This window comes from Canis lupus, chromosome 3, assembly GCF_003254725.2.
Source record: "Canis lupus dingo isolate Sandy chromosome 3, ASM325472v2, whole genome shotgun sequence".
In the NCBI taxonomy this organism is placed as follows: Eukaryota; Metazoa; Chordata; class Mammalia; order Carnivora; family Canidae; genus Canis; species Canis lupus.
The window spans coordinates 63,834,148-63,849,352 of NC_064245.1; the positions used below are offsets into that span (position 1 = coordinate 63,834,148).

Sequence of the window (15,205 nt, forward strand, 5' to 3'; positions counted from 1 at the left end):
CACTGGAGGAAACTGTGACTTGTGCACTTTTGTCCATGTTAATACCGTGGTCATTGCTTTGACTGCCTTTCCCAAGGTGATAGCTGTCACTTGGGGAAACAGTGTCATCTTTAAGGAAAGATTTTGCTCCTTGGGGTTGCCTGAAAATCGGCTCCTATCAACATGACAATCTGGGAAGTTTAGATTGTATATTGGGACAAAGCAGTGTAAATCAGAACATATCTAAGTAAGCATGATAATGAGGACTTTTTTCGGCATGACATGTTTCATTCTAAAGGATCTTAAATTACAAATATGTATGAATGATCCTTAGAAGCAGTTGTTTATTGACTAGCCACATGGTACCCAATACCAGAAATACAGAGGGCTGCCGTCTCGCCTTCAAAGAGCTTCATAGAAACATGAACTGTGCTTTGAAATATAACAGCTTCAAAAACTCTATTTGTCCTTAGCATGAAGGTGGTGTGGAGAGGGTGGAAGTCACCACCCTCGGACATCTGTGAGAGTGGTACTGGGTTGGGAAGTCTGATAGCAGTGCACTGGGGCCAGCTGTCAACAGTTCACAGCAGCCAATCTTCCCAACTCTGTTCTCAGTTATGTCCAGTTCATAGCTTGAAAGCAGCCACAGTGGGAATATTTACACCACAGAAATTGGTGAGCACAGCAAACCAGACTTTTTTTGTTTCCAGAGAGCCATTGTTAAACATTTACCAGCATACCACCATACCTTCCTTCATTTTGACTTGTAATTCACTTTGGAGCAAACCATTTAGCATCTCTGTGGCTCAGTGAGAAGAATCACACATGCTTTTAGGGGAAACTGTGAGGACCAAAGAAAGTAGACAAAAGAAAGAGCTTTTAGCTCCCTGGAAGAAAAGCTTTATTTTCTTTATTGACTCCAGGAAACAAATGCTTGGAATAGTTCGCTTTCTTTTCCAGGGCCCAGAAAGTCAATAGGGGGAGGAGGTTCTTTTTTCTGTTTGTTATTATAATGTTCCAAATCATCATCTTATCCATGAAAAAAATAAAACTATGTAACATTAAGTATAATTTAAAAATATTCCTTGCCATTTGTTATGATCAGGTGACATATTTTCACCACATATTAATTTATGCAAAACTTTGTGTGGGAGATGGTGGGCTTTACAAAAAGGAGGAATAGACAGGCAGGGAGTTCAGAAGTCTCTGTCCAATGCTTATTGTTGAGCTGCCATTAGCACAAGCTTCATCAGGGTTATTTTCATCGTTCAACAAATGATTACAGAACATCTCCTGTGTTTGGGCAAAGACTAGTAAGATGCTAATTTCCAGGACTAGGTGGGATGTGGTAAGGGCTACAGTCCAATGTGTATTGAGCATAGTGGTGAAGGATGGCCTGAGTTGGGTGTCAACCAACTATTGCAGGGCAAAATGTGAACAGGAAGATATGTACAAAGAGAGTTTGCATGGAATTAATCCAGAGTTTTCTAGGAGTCAGTTACCTTCTCCTCTTCTACCTGTGTTTGTGTCTAATAGAAAGGAGAAATAAATAATTGCAAGGCTGGAAGGGGACCAAGAGTTCATCAAGGGTTTCCTTTGGCTCTAGGCTAGAATCTGTGTGGAAACCTTCCAAGAATGAAACGTTACCTGCCCCACTAATTAAAGTTCCCAGAGAAGAAGATTCCATGAACTCTTTGGCCAATGTCCTACAGAGCCTGACTTCTTCCTGGCAAGAGATCCCTCTGGCTCCCATTCTTTCCTGACTCACTCTATGCTCTAGGTCTTCTGTGGTATGTTGTCTTCATTTCATTCAATTGCTTGTTTATTTTCTAATCACTATGAAGTGTCTTCTGCATGCTAAGTCAGTAGTTTTCAACCTTGGGGAGCCCTTCAAATGCATTGATGTCTAGGCCTTAATTCCTTGAAACTAATGGGACCCATTTGGGCCAGTGCCAAGGGCTTCTGTGATGAAGATGATGATGATGATGATGACCATGACAACAATAAGTCCAGTAACAGCTACAGCAAACATTTATTGGGGGAAGCACTGTTCTGTTTTGCATACATTACCTCCTATAATCCTTGAAGAACCCTATGATGTAGATGTTTATCATCCCCATCAAAGAGCAGGAAACTGTCACCTGAAGAGGTTAAGGTCCATATCTAGTAAGTAGAAGTTGGCCCTAGACCCCATTCAGTCCATTTCTTGGTCACCATGCTATGCAGCCTCCATATTTCTAGAACACTTCCCCAGAAGTTCTGATGTATTTCTGAAATTGAAAACTATTGCCATGGTGATAGTATCTGACATATAGTAGGTCATTTGTCCAGAACTGTTTAGTCTTTTTTCTTTTTTTTTTTCCTCGATTTTACTGTGCAGCAGTGGAGACAGATATGCTAAATATGCAAATGTGTGTGTGCACAGACACACCATGTGATGAGTCTAGTGCAAAGCATTGTGATGGGGCTGTGAGTGTGGGAAGATAAAGGGGAGCAGCTCTTCCTGGGTGTTGGAAGGAAGGTTGGAAAGGACAGAATGTAATTTGGCTTTAAAATCAGAAATCTATGTGCCAAATCCTCAAGGGAATCAAATTTGAATCCTGGAGATCCTTGCACTTTTGTGAAGGTATTCTCCATAATCCTATGTAGGACACTGGCTATCTTCCTAGTGCTTCTGGAGTGGGGTGAGCCTGTGTTGGATCTGATTGGGCAGAACTTCAGCTGATACATATCTCCAGCCATTTGCAATCTCACTTGTGTCCTTCTTTGAGGATCACTGGTTAGGAAAGGGACTCTGCAATAAGGAATGTAGGACTCTCTGTATCCTCTCTTCTCATATTTGTTTCTCTTAACTCTATCAGGTACTTATAACAAGACATGGAGAATAGGAATCAGTAAGGGAAAAAAAAAAAAAAAAGGAATCAGTAAGGGGATAAAGTGTTGATGTCTCATATGTATAATCCCAGAACCTACCAGGATGCCTGGTATGTAGCAGGTGCACAGTAAATGTTTGTTGAATAAACGAATGGAAGAAATGAATGACTGAAAATGGAAACTAGGTTACTTCCATATGGACATCTTTAATTCCTCTGGATAATGTTGGTGATGGTGGCGGTGGTGTTGATGTCTGATAATGCCTGAGAGGCATTATCTCTCTTAGTATCCTGTGAGATAAGGTGAGAAGGTTTCATCATCTTCAGCCTCTTTTTTTTTTTTTTTTCAACCTCATTTATAAGTAAGAGAGTTGAGTTCCAATGAGTTAAAAATCTTGTCTGAGATTGCATGCACAATTTGGGTCTTAGGCTTAGCCTTCTCAAATTTTATGCATTCTCTACATCTGTGGGAAGCATTGCCAATATACAACTAAAAAATAAGATTTTTATTCTAGAGAAAGTAGAAAAATATACACCTTCTTTTCCTGCTGAGATGAACAATGCCTGCATAATCTGTTCAGGACATTCCTCGTGTCATACTTTCTCTATGTATTATAGACTGTATCTACCTACCTGATACCAGTATGACTCCCCCAAATCATGTCAACCAGAAATACCTCCAGATGTCACTAATTGTCCCTTGGGGAGCAAAATCATCCCTTGTTGAGAGGCAATGATTTTATCCAAACAATAACTTTTCAATTAACTGAGTTCTGGTCACATTATTTACTTTAATTAATTAATTTATTTAGTTATTTTTAAGGAGAACACTGAGCTACATAGGTACTATAAGTCTGGAAAGGGTTACAGAACAAGAGGTCAAGAGTCAGGAGACAATGTCAAATATAATCACCAGGGTCACATGACTCATAATCACAGTTAAATGATTCTATTTTCTTTTTTGTATTGAACTTTGAACTTATGTCCACTTATCTTTATCAGAAGGCTGATTACATTGGACTTTGTTGTATGTATATATATATAATATATACTTTATATATAATATATATGAGTTTTCTCCTTCATAAGTATTTGTAACTCTCTCCTTCCTGCCTACTTGAAATTTGAATTAGCCAAATAAATTAATTAAAAATAAATTAAAGTTAGAAAACTTTGGTCTTTAAGTCAGATGAACATTGAAATTCAGGAAAAGTATGGAATTAAAGCCTAATAAAATGTTATATAAACTCTTAAGTCATGTTGACTTAAGTGGTGAGATCATGCCAAGAAAGTTAATGGAGCTGGCTCTGGGGCCGCTGATCCAGTGATTTATCCACCTCTGCGCATTTCTAAGCAAAAACATATGTCTGCAAAATGAGCTTTTGCAAGCCAAAGACAGAAAGATCAAACTGCCAAGGGTATCTCAGACCTTTTTCATATATGCAGCTTGCATATTTAAAAGGAGGTTTGGTCTTTACAAACTTGAAGAAAGTACAGCAGAACCTGGATATATTGTCTTCCGTTGGAGAGCATTTCCCGCATGGTGCTCCTGTTGTTTCAAAGATAACCCCATCCTAAATTTCATGCCCATTTGGTAGGACTATTAGTAAGAAACCTATTGTTGTCATTTTGTTTTTTTTCTCTCTCTCTGTTTAAGAACTGGTCTTGTATCTGTAATTAGAAGGCAGCCCAGGGATCCCTGGGTGGCGCAGCGGTTTAGCGCCTGCCTTCGGCCCAGGGCGCGATCCTGGAGACCCGGGATCGAATCCCACATCGGGCTCCCGGTGCATGGAGCCTGCTTCTCCCTCTGCCTATGTCTCTGCCTCTCTCTCTCTCTCTCTGTGACTATCATAAGTAAATAAATAAAAATTAAAAAAAAAAATAGAAGGCAGCCCAACGTATTGGAAAGATCATGGCTTTCACTTTCAGACCCTACCACACTAGCTTACTGGTTTGTGCGACCTTGGGTGAACTCCTTATCCCTTTTGTGCTCTATTGTTCTCTCCAATAAATGGAGCTAATGTTGCAAGCTACCCTGGAAGTTTGGAGGATATAAGGAAGTGTGGAACAGAAGTAGAATGGATAGTACAGTACCTATTACATGAATGGTTGCTTAAAAGGTGTTTACTTCTGCCCCTTTTTCTTAACACTAAGGGTTATGGTACGACCACACAGTAGACCAAACTGGCCTGCATTTGTATTTATCTGCAAAGTACTTTCAAATATTCTGATAGAATTGCTGTTTACAGAGTGGAAATTTCTTTCTTCTTTCTTCTTTCTTTCTTTCTTTCTTTCTTTCTTTCTTTCTTCTTTCTTTCTCTTTCTTCTTTCTTTCTTTCTTTCTTTCTTTCTTTCTTTCTTTTTTCTTTCTTAAGGGTTTTATTTATTTATTCATGAGAGACACAGAGAGGCAGAGAATAGGCAGAGGGAGAAGCAGGCTTCTTGCAGGGAGCCTGATGCAGGACTCGATCCCAGGACCCTGGGATCACAACCTGAGCTGAAGGCAGATGTTCAACCACTGAGCCACCCAGGTGCCCCCATATTGAAGATTTCAAGTAAGAATCTATATTATAGGATTTTGAATAAAAAGTCTAAAGATCTGGCAACATTGGACCCCTATAGATGGGGCACATTCTCCCCCAGCCACCCAATATCCATCCCTCTCTGATGCCTCATACCAACCTGCTTCACACATTTATGTCATGTGCCTTATATGTTTAGGACTTAAAGAGTTAGCCACAATGCACATCAACAATTATGGAGACCCTGATACCAGGGAGGCCTCATGGATGTGGACACCTACTGCCCTAGACCTGCCTGTAAGGAATTCACAGTCTTATTAAGGGCTTATTGTAAGTGATGATTTCAATCTAGCAGGAATTTATTGAATTCCTACTGCAGACCTGGCAGCGAGGATGCAAAACTTAATAAGATATGGCCCCTGCCCAAGAGAAACCTGCTCTGCTGACCTCTTCTGGATTGGAGTTTCTGTTTTCTGTTTCCAACCCTGGTTGAGATTCGTAACATCATTAACTTTTTATGTTCCGCTTAGGACATCATTCAGTCCAGGCCTCGTTTTTGTTTTGCCTTTTTGTTTTTTCAATATACTGACAGCATAAAATTATTGCAGTGACTTAGCTGTAGATAAGTTCAGTCTTCCTAAAATTTGGAGAACAGGAAACACAAATAGAAACCATTTTCCCCTTTATTTCCAATAAAGGGAAGGTTTTTAAAACATCTGGCTTCTCAACTTCTAGCCTAGTGCCTGGTAGTATGAGACTAAGTAACGTTCGTTTGCTAAAATAAATGGATGAATGGATAAAACATTGAATGGATGGATGAAACTTCAACATCTAATCTAATTCACCCTCCTCCCTCTTCACATCCATTTATGTATTTAATCATCAAATATGTACAGAGCTGGGGAAAGAGTCTTCCAGACGCAGGCACAGAGTCCAAAGGGTCTGAGATGGGGAAAAGTTGGACACGTTCTAAGAAACAGAAGGAAGGCCAAGGTGTTTGGGGGAGAGGAGAGAACAGTGATGAGAAATGGCAACAGTGGCTGGTTTATGCAGGGCCCATAGGCCTTGTTGCAGGCTTTCCATATTTTATAAGTATAGAGGGAATGAGAAATCTTATTTCGATTTTTAAAAGATTCCATTGGCCACTATATACAGTGTGGGTTACAAGAGGGAAGAATTGGAAGCCAGGAGTCCAGATAGGTGGTTGCTTGGAACAAACCAGGGGCAGAGGGTGATGCCTACACTATGACGGTAGCTGTGCGACCAGGGTTGGGACAGATTTTGACGTTTCAACATCGTGTACTGACACCATAACACTGTCTAATGGTTGTATAATGCCAGCCACATGTATAACTTTAAATTTTCTACTACTTCCAGGAACCGCATTTTCTAGTAGCAACATTTTGGGCTTGAAAATTGAGGAAAAAACTTGTAATTTATTATGTTTACCAAAAAATATCTCCTTATTGTTCACTTTATTACCTTTAAACTTCTTTCATGTAACAAACAACTTTGTTTTGTTCCGCTGCGGCAAATGGCAATTGGCATTCCTCCTAAAAGCTGTGATATTCCTTCTTCTGATCGTTTTTTTTCTTAACTTTTCTCGTCGCAGGAGCAATTTATTGTCTGCTCCTCCATTTTGCACAGGTATTATCTTTCTACTTTGCAAAATCTGTCTATACTTCTTTGTTTTCAGTAGAAACTAATTGAATCATTTATAATTAGAACAATTATTTTTACTTAATTCCGAATTCCGAATTACGTAGGTATCCCTATAACTCATGCTGCCTGCATAAAATGTTTAGATAAACACACTATAATGTTACACGGTGCAGATAAAAAAATTCCAGCTAAATCAACCCATTGACAGGAACCAACACACATTGCCCAGTGACTATGGTTAATAGCAGAAACGACTTATGTACCTGACAGTCTCACTACAAAATGATGGTATTATCTTATGTGATGCAATAGTGAAGCAGAAATATAATCCTGGCAACATCATAATCGTGTTTGATGGAAAAGTACTTTGCATTGCTTCAATGTTTAAATTTAACTTGATATCAATTCAAATTACTACAATTCAAATTCATCTCCTCAATCTGCTTACTAACCAGCTGTGGCTGATGGCCACCGTATTGGACAGTGCGGCTCCAGTAAGGTTCCAAGCTGGGTGGCCCTGTTCTCCCCTCTCCTATCCTGTGCCTCAGAGAGCAGAGAAGAGGGTCTAAATGCCGACTGTCTTGCTTATGCCCTGCTCTTCCATCCTGTGGTACTCAAAACTGAACTATCAGGGTGTGCTTATGGTATTTGGTTAACAAACAAGTCAAGGCAATATGAAACCAAGCTCTTAGGAACCAGATTACATTTTTTAAGAATGTTTTCCTCCCAGGACAGTGGCCATTTTCTTTAAAAGAGAAACAATCCATTTGACATAAAAAAAAATTGAGTCATGCACAGGAATGTAATTTTTCTTTTTTACCTGTTACATTTTAAATATGCATGTCCACAAACCCAGTAACACTGAGTATGCCAGGACTGGCTACCAGCCATTATGGCTGGTGTCCATATTATGGCTTTAAGGAGTGGCTGCCACAAGTTTGCTGAATATGTGCATTTTTGTTAAACGCCAAATATGGGGCTGTTCAACAGCTGTCACACTTCATCAAACAAACAAAGCCAATAAATGCCATCAGTATTCAGTAGACTGAAACGTTTCTCAAGTCTGTTGTGCAAATTACACTCATTTTAAAATTTGTGTAACTGTGGATTGACACTTATTCATGTGTTTGTGCGATAGGTGGAGTTATTGCTGGCTGTCACACACACACAGCCTTGTACTTACCTATATTCACAAGCATTTTCTTCTCCAGAAGCACTACCCTGCTTCAACTTTGATCCTGCCAAGCCCCCCTAACGGGTCTCTAGACCTGCCGTCAATGTGCCTTGTCTTTGGGTAATACTTTGAAGCAAGAGCAGACCCCTTAATGTCTGTGAGACTCTGGATTTCAAGAAGGATCAACTTTGACTTCCCGCTGCTGTTGCAAGACCCTCTTTGCCCCCCTGTCCCCCATGGCTAGTGTCACAAATATTAATGCCACGCTTCTACATGCTGGGCTCAGAATGGCCCCTTTTAATTAAAATATGGATCTATTTTTTCAAATGCATTTTCACATTTCTGCATGGGGAGAAGTGCTGCTCCTGCCGAGTGCAATTTCAGATTGGGCAAAATAGGTGCAGATTTCATTCGAATCTCTTTGAAGTTTCAGAACGTCCTTAAACCCTAGGATGATTTTTTGCTGCTTTTATATTCTCAATGGTTTCCTGGACATTAGGGAAGAGCTTTCATGTATTCACATCTTTGGGATTCTGAAACATTATTGGATAAATATTAAAGAGAACCAAATTGAATCAAAGTGAAAATGAATCAAATAGGCCCTAAATAAAATTTAAAAAGCAACACTTAAAATATATTGTTATTAACCACGACTTTTGGGGAAGTTACAGGCTAAATGTGATTCTCATTCCAATGAATCAAGGGTTTCTTATGGGGGAAAAAAAAATACCCTCTCTTTATACATATCAGTGTGTCCACATGGAAATAAAGCTCAGAATTTATCTCTCCTAGACAGCTAGGATCAGATATCAAGAAAAGAACTTTCTTTGGACAAGTTTCCTAAACTTTCTGAATGGATCATGTCTTCCTTTGCATCCTGCAATACATTTTCAAGCCTCATTTTTGGCATTTATGTGATACTTTATTGGCACTTCGATCATATTTTATATTGTTTTGTCACACACACACATCTCCTGCTCCTGCTCAGTTATTAAACTCCATGAGGACAGGGATGATGCTGGGTGTTGCATATCACCCAGCTCCTTCCCATTGCCCTTTAGACCCTTCATCACTTTGTCCCTTGACTTAATGTAAATTTCTTGGGATATGGCTGGGGGTAGGGCAGTTTACAATGACCTAGTCTGCAAATAAATAGATGAGACAGGGATTTGGAGGGAAGGAATCATGTTGATAACAGAATTCTAATCTTGTTTTCACTAGTGTACAGAGAGACTCAAGAGAGGTTCATAGCTTCCTGTCCCCTGTATTGTCCACAATTTCCTTATACTGGTCAGTGTTTTCATACTCAAAAGCTGTCTGCTTAAATTTTCAGGCAAGTTCTCTGCATTAATATTTGGACCTTGAGAATATACAGTTGATTATAGATTTTTAGTCTTGCTATCTATCATTAATTTAGACAAATTCATTCAAAACAGTGGTGAAGGGGTTGTAGAGCTTGTCTGAGGCTTTCCAGAATTTATACTGCAAAGTTCAGTAAAGGAATCTGAATTTCATCTCTTTTTAGCAACTTAGTTACCCCAGTGAAATAACTTGCTGACAAGGAGCAGATCTGAGAAGGAGCAATTGTAACCTATTTCATAGACTCTCAAATCACAGCCTGCGAGGTCTGTGATGGAGCAGTCTGGCTCCACCATGACTCAGCTCTGAAATGAGCCCAATGCCTCCATGGGCACTGCTACCTTGACTTGATTATGTTGTTTGGTTTTGTTTTTCTTACCGAACTTGAGCTCTATTTGCAAAGTCTACCAAATACGTTTTCTCCAAATATCTTTCTTTTTATTCCTCAATGGCTCAGCTGGAGTTAGCCACCCTATTGTCCCGATTTTAAATACTTTGAGAAGAGGGGGGTTTGGTCTTTGTGAGGGTGCCTGCATTTCAAAGACAGGTGAGCACGTTTGCAGTTCCCCCTTTATTTGGAAATTTAACACTATACTTTTGCCATTTGCCATTCAGAAAGCTTTATTTATAGGAAATACTTTGTTTTAGTGTAATTTATTTTTTTTTTAAATCCCCAATAACCAGTTGTCAGCACATTACCACTGTGTGTAAAACTCATCACGGTTTGCCTATCCTACCCCACCTGCGTGTACCTGACAGTGTATGTTTGGTGGCAGGGACAGTGGGCGCCAGCAGCGATCAGCAGACCTCTCAACACGAAAGGGAGGGTGTGAGGTGGGAAAGGTGCTGTGCACCTGATATGTGAGGGCTCTGCTGGGCGGGGCCCCTGGAAGGCGAGGCGGGTTCAGTCCATGCGGGGCCCTGGGAACAACTTACTCAAGCTGTGTTTCACAGCCACTCACAACAGTCAACTTCAAGCACATTTTCACACTGTTTGGCTCAAGCTCCTGGCAGCGTTCCTAAACACTCTGAGGAAATAATTCCACAAAGTGGCATAAATTAATGTGACTAATTAACATGATGTTAATTATTTGTAAATTGTATGTTTGGATACACATTACTTGAGAGGCATATGTTACATTCAGTGTTTACTGAAACAAGTGACTGCTAATAGCTCCTCCTGAGTGTTCCCTTCACGACAGTCAGCAAATGGAGGCTCCTCTAAAAATAAAAACCGTGTCCTCAGGGGAGCTGTGTGAACGATTGAATATAATCAAGTGCCACTGAAGTAGCCCCCTTCCCTTGAAGAGTGGGAGTTCCTGATACTTCCTGCTTCACACCTGCTGTATTTTGGATATGGCTTCATTAAAGCTGTTTTGTCTCTCCCTGTGCCCACAGACAGGTGGAGGTGGGGACACTCCTGAGGTGTCCAGCGTCTCAGCATCTCAGCATCTCCTTCCAGATCTGTGTCTCTGTAGACTGGCCCCACCCTCCACCCCCAAGGAGGGACAGAAGCTTCTGCTGGGACCAGGGCAGTTTAAAAATGTATCAGCCTGGCCATATCATAAGCTCAGAATTGTTCAGGGGTTCCCATTCGGCAACAAAGCATCCTCTTTGGCCTCACACTTGACATTCTAGTTCTAGGTCCTGAGGTAAACCAATCTGTTTAAGTGGCTTTTAAGTTCTGAAGGAGGTATTTTGTTTCTTTAAGGTTCATTAATTTCAGGTGTTTTGGATATGTGTTGCTAACAGGCAAAATAAAGTACTCTTTTTACTCGAAAAAGAAAGCACAGCCTTGATAGCATTCTTTCGATATTGTGGCTAATGAGGAGGTTTCTCAAGGAGCAAGTATCCTAACGGCATCTTTTTGACTATGGCTTGCCATCTCTAGCAAAGTAAAGCCGTGTGTTTTGCTAATACTCCTTGGTCAGGATAGAGTGACCGAGTCCATCGGGGAAATCATCTGGATCCCTTGGCAAAGAGAAAGAGAGCTGTAACTGGCCATAGTTAGATCCAGTTATGGCAAAGCCAAGGGAAGACCACATTCTTATCCTAATTTCTATTAGTTGGGGTAAATATCTTCAGCTTTCATATTATTGTTATAGGTCTAGACATTTCTTTGAAAAGGCAATTGGGACACAACCCTATGCTCCAAGAGGGTCAGCTGAGGGAGTAAAGCAGCTCAGTCTGGTGCTCCTGTGTTAGCTCCAGAACAGACTCAGCTCCTCCCCAGACCACTGTTCTCTGGGGGGAATACTGACTGGAATTTGGCTCCTGGGGCATGTGAAAATAATAATGGAAATTCTAAAGCATTTTAATTTATTTTAATTTATTATTTATGACTTAAGGAAAAACAAAGAATTGTACTTAATATACATACTTGATTGGCTCAACAGTGGAGGTACAACAAAGTCCTCACAAGTCCTGTCCTAATCACTGGCCTCTCTGACAGTCACCTCACCCATTATGACCCCGTCAGGCAAGTGCCTGGACAGAGCAAAGCTACAGCCACACCAGTGAATAAATAACTGATTCCTGAAGCAGAACTGGACACGACATGTAGATTCTCCTCAAACCATCATCCTCCAAACTATATAAAACACAGAGAGAAACATCCACCCAAAGTCTCCAGACAAAAGTTGATTTTATTTCAGTTGTAGTGACAAAAATGAACGTTTGACACTCTGGGGATGAACGGACCTAGGAAGAAAGTGGGAGGAAGCTTGGCAAAAAAACTGAATTGCTCGTGAATGTCATAACCCATATGTGCTGGGAGTTAGGAGACTATGATTCTAGAAGGGATTATACATTTCAGTTTGGGAAGCAGAACCTGGACTTGAGAGGGACGTGTTGTCTCTTCTAGGAGAGAAGAACGATCGCTGATCCGACCATACTATAGAAGCACATGAATTAAAATAACTGGAGGAGCCACATTTGAAATGGCTCTGATAATCTTGGGGGTGTCTTTCAATGTGTTCACTTGAAGAGATGTCACAATCCAGTTGCTACGAGGAAGATACCAACTGTTGCTACACATTGCAAGACTGGTTATTTCAAAATACAGACACAAATCTGTTTAGAGTATTAAATGGTGTAAGCTGAGTTTCAGGACATATTGTTTTTAAGTTGTATAAATGACTACAGGAAAGAAATGGAACAGTTGTTCTTCCTTTCAACCTATATCTTAGAGAAATTGTCCTGAATTTAGATTCTTTGTAATCTCAATACACAACATGAACCTCAACTCAACTAGTGAACCCTCGAGGAATGAAAAAATTTACTGGATGGATGAAAAAATTATAATAAGTGAACTGACAAGACATGGAGAATATGTATAATAATAGTAGCAAATGTGCTGTTTAGAGTTTACTAGGTTACTGGCCCAGTTCCAAGTACTTTGCATATGTTAACTCACTGAGCCCCTACATCACTCTCAAGTCCTGTCACTATCTCCATTTTACAGATGAAGAAACCTGGCACAGAGAGGTCAATGACCTTACCCAGGGTCACACAGCTTGGAAGTGGTAGTACCAGGATTAGAAATTAAGCATACCAGTTCCAGAACTGGGCTTCTAGCCACTCCTTCACTTGATTAAATAGCAGAAGAGCCTTCTTTCAAGGGGAGCATGCTTTCTCCTGTGTAAATGAGCAGGTTAAAAAGATCCAGGACATGGGCCACACTTAGGAGGATAATTGGGAGAAAATTTCCTCACCACTACCACCACCACCACTAGGCATCTACAGGGTAAAGGGAAAAGATAAATATTCTTTGAAACAGATTGTTTTCTCTGTGACAGTCACCCGCTATGTAAATTCCTTAACATACTGTTCCAAAGAGCCTACACTTCTGAGGTGCTTTGGGTAGCATGGCTTTCATTATTAATTTTCAGTAATTTGTTCTAGTCTCTAAGTTCTGATGATAATAATAATAATAATAATAATAATAATAATTAATAATGAGTTAATGTTGATTTCCTGTTTTCTGTATGCCATCCACTGCTCAAAGTGCTTTGTATAGACTTGTGCAGTAGGCACAATTCTCCACATCCTCATTTTACAAAAAAGGAAATCCAGACATGGAGGTTAAGAGCTAGTGAGTGGTAGATCTGAGATCCAGGCAGTCTGGATCTACATCCACTCCCAGGACTCCTGGTAGGTCTTTTTTTTTTTTTTTTTAAGATTTTATTATTATTATTATTATTTATTCATAAAAGACACAGAAAGAGAGGCAGAGACCTAGGCAGAGGGAGAAGCAGGCTCCCCAGAGGGAGCCTGATGTGGAATTCGATCTCAGGACCCAGGGATCTTGCCCGAGCCAAAGGCAGATGCTTTACCACTGAGCCATCCAGGTGCCCTCCTAGTAGGTCTTAATGTACATGAAATGAAGGAAAGTAAAGAAAAGCACCCCTTACACTAATTTACTCTACCAAAATGGAGAGGATAGATTATAGTTTTGCAATTCTTTGTATAAGAGAAATCTGTTAAACTTTCTTTTTTTCCAAACCTACGCCAATCTGCCTGTGTGTTCAGAAACCTAAGGAAAGTGAAAAGTTTATAACACATTGGAGCAATTAGATTTTGGTCATATATTTTATAGGGAACATTTTGGATAAACTTATACTTCATCATGAGGAATGGAAGTATTTCATTCCCAGGATAAACCCAGCTAGCCCTGCAAGACTTAATTCAGCTTACCCTGAAGGCCAAATATTGTAGTCCCTTCTTGATGGTAGAGGGTTCTGGGTAAAACTCCTACTAGGCATTTGCCAAGAGAAGATATAAAGAAATGAAGTTTGAAGCTGAGATTTGGCTTCATGCCACCACCTAGTTAACATAGGATTAATATTTTACTTTTCTACATAAAAAAGTAGTTTTCTAAGGGGTCATAAATTTTTAAACCAGAGACTGTCTGTGATTTCTGATTTTTTTTTTTTATAAATTCAAATTATTGGCTTCAGCTACCATTTCTAAACTCTGCCCTGCTTTGTACTTACTCAGAACATTCAAACTTCAGAGCCCTTCATCTGTGAATTAATCATGTGCGGAGTATATGCAGTTGGAATTTAGCTATAAATATAAATGAAATTGCTCCAGCCATGGCTGGGTTCAAAAAAAAAAAAAAAAAACAGACCGATTTGGAGTTTTCAGTTAAAAAAAAATAGAGAAATTTTAAGGAAGGAAAAAGGAGTTAAGTTGAAAGGAGCGATTAAATACGATACAGTCTTTTTGTATTAAAATATTGTGCTTGTATGGTATATATACTTTATTCCTAAGATTCTGCAAATCAGCTTATAAGCTTTACTGTCAAGGTGGAAAGAATTGAATGGTGTTTACCAGACTCCGGAGTAGCTCTCTCACTCCACCTGCGGACTTGTGAAAGGAAGCTGTGGCCATTAATCACTGCAAAGGATGAACGCATGATAGGCTGTAGAGCTTTTCCTGGGACCAGTTGGTGGGAAGGTTCACCAGGTTGGGGAACTGAGAAAGAGGAGACACGGAGGGACAAAGATGGATGAGCAGCGCCTGCTTGCCTAAGAGCACATACCTTAGACTATGATTTCCTCCCAGAAAAGTCTGTGTTTTGAATAGCTGAAAGGCACTTCCATGTACTATGGAATTCTCATCAGATCTAGCTG

General features: G+C 40.0%; 1 protein-coding gene across 11 annotated transcripts in view; it reads left to right on the forward strand.

The window, feature by feature from the left end:
* Positions 1-15,205, forward strand: part of LDB2 (LIM domain binding 2) — a 376,014-nt gene that overhangs the window by 238,079 nt on the left and 122,730 nt on the right. The gene's annotated exons all lie outside the window — the stretch shown is intronic.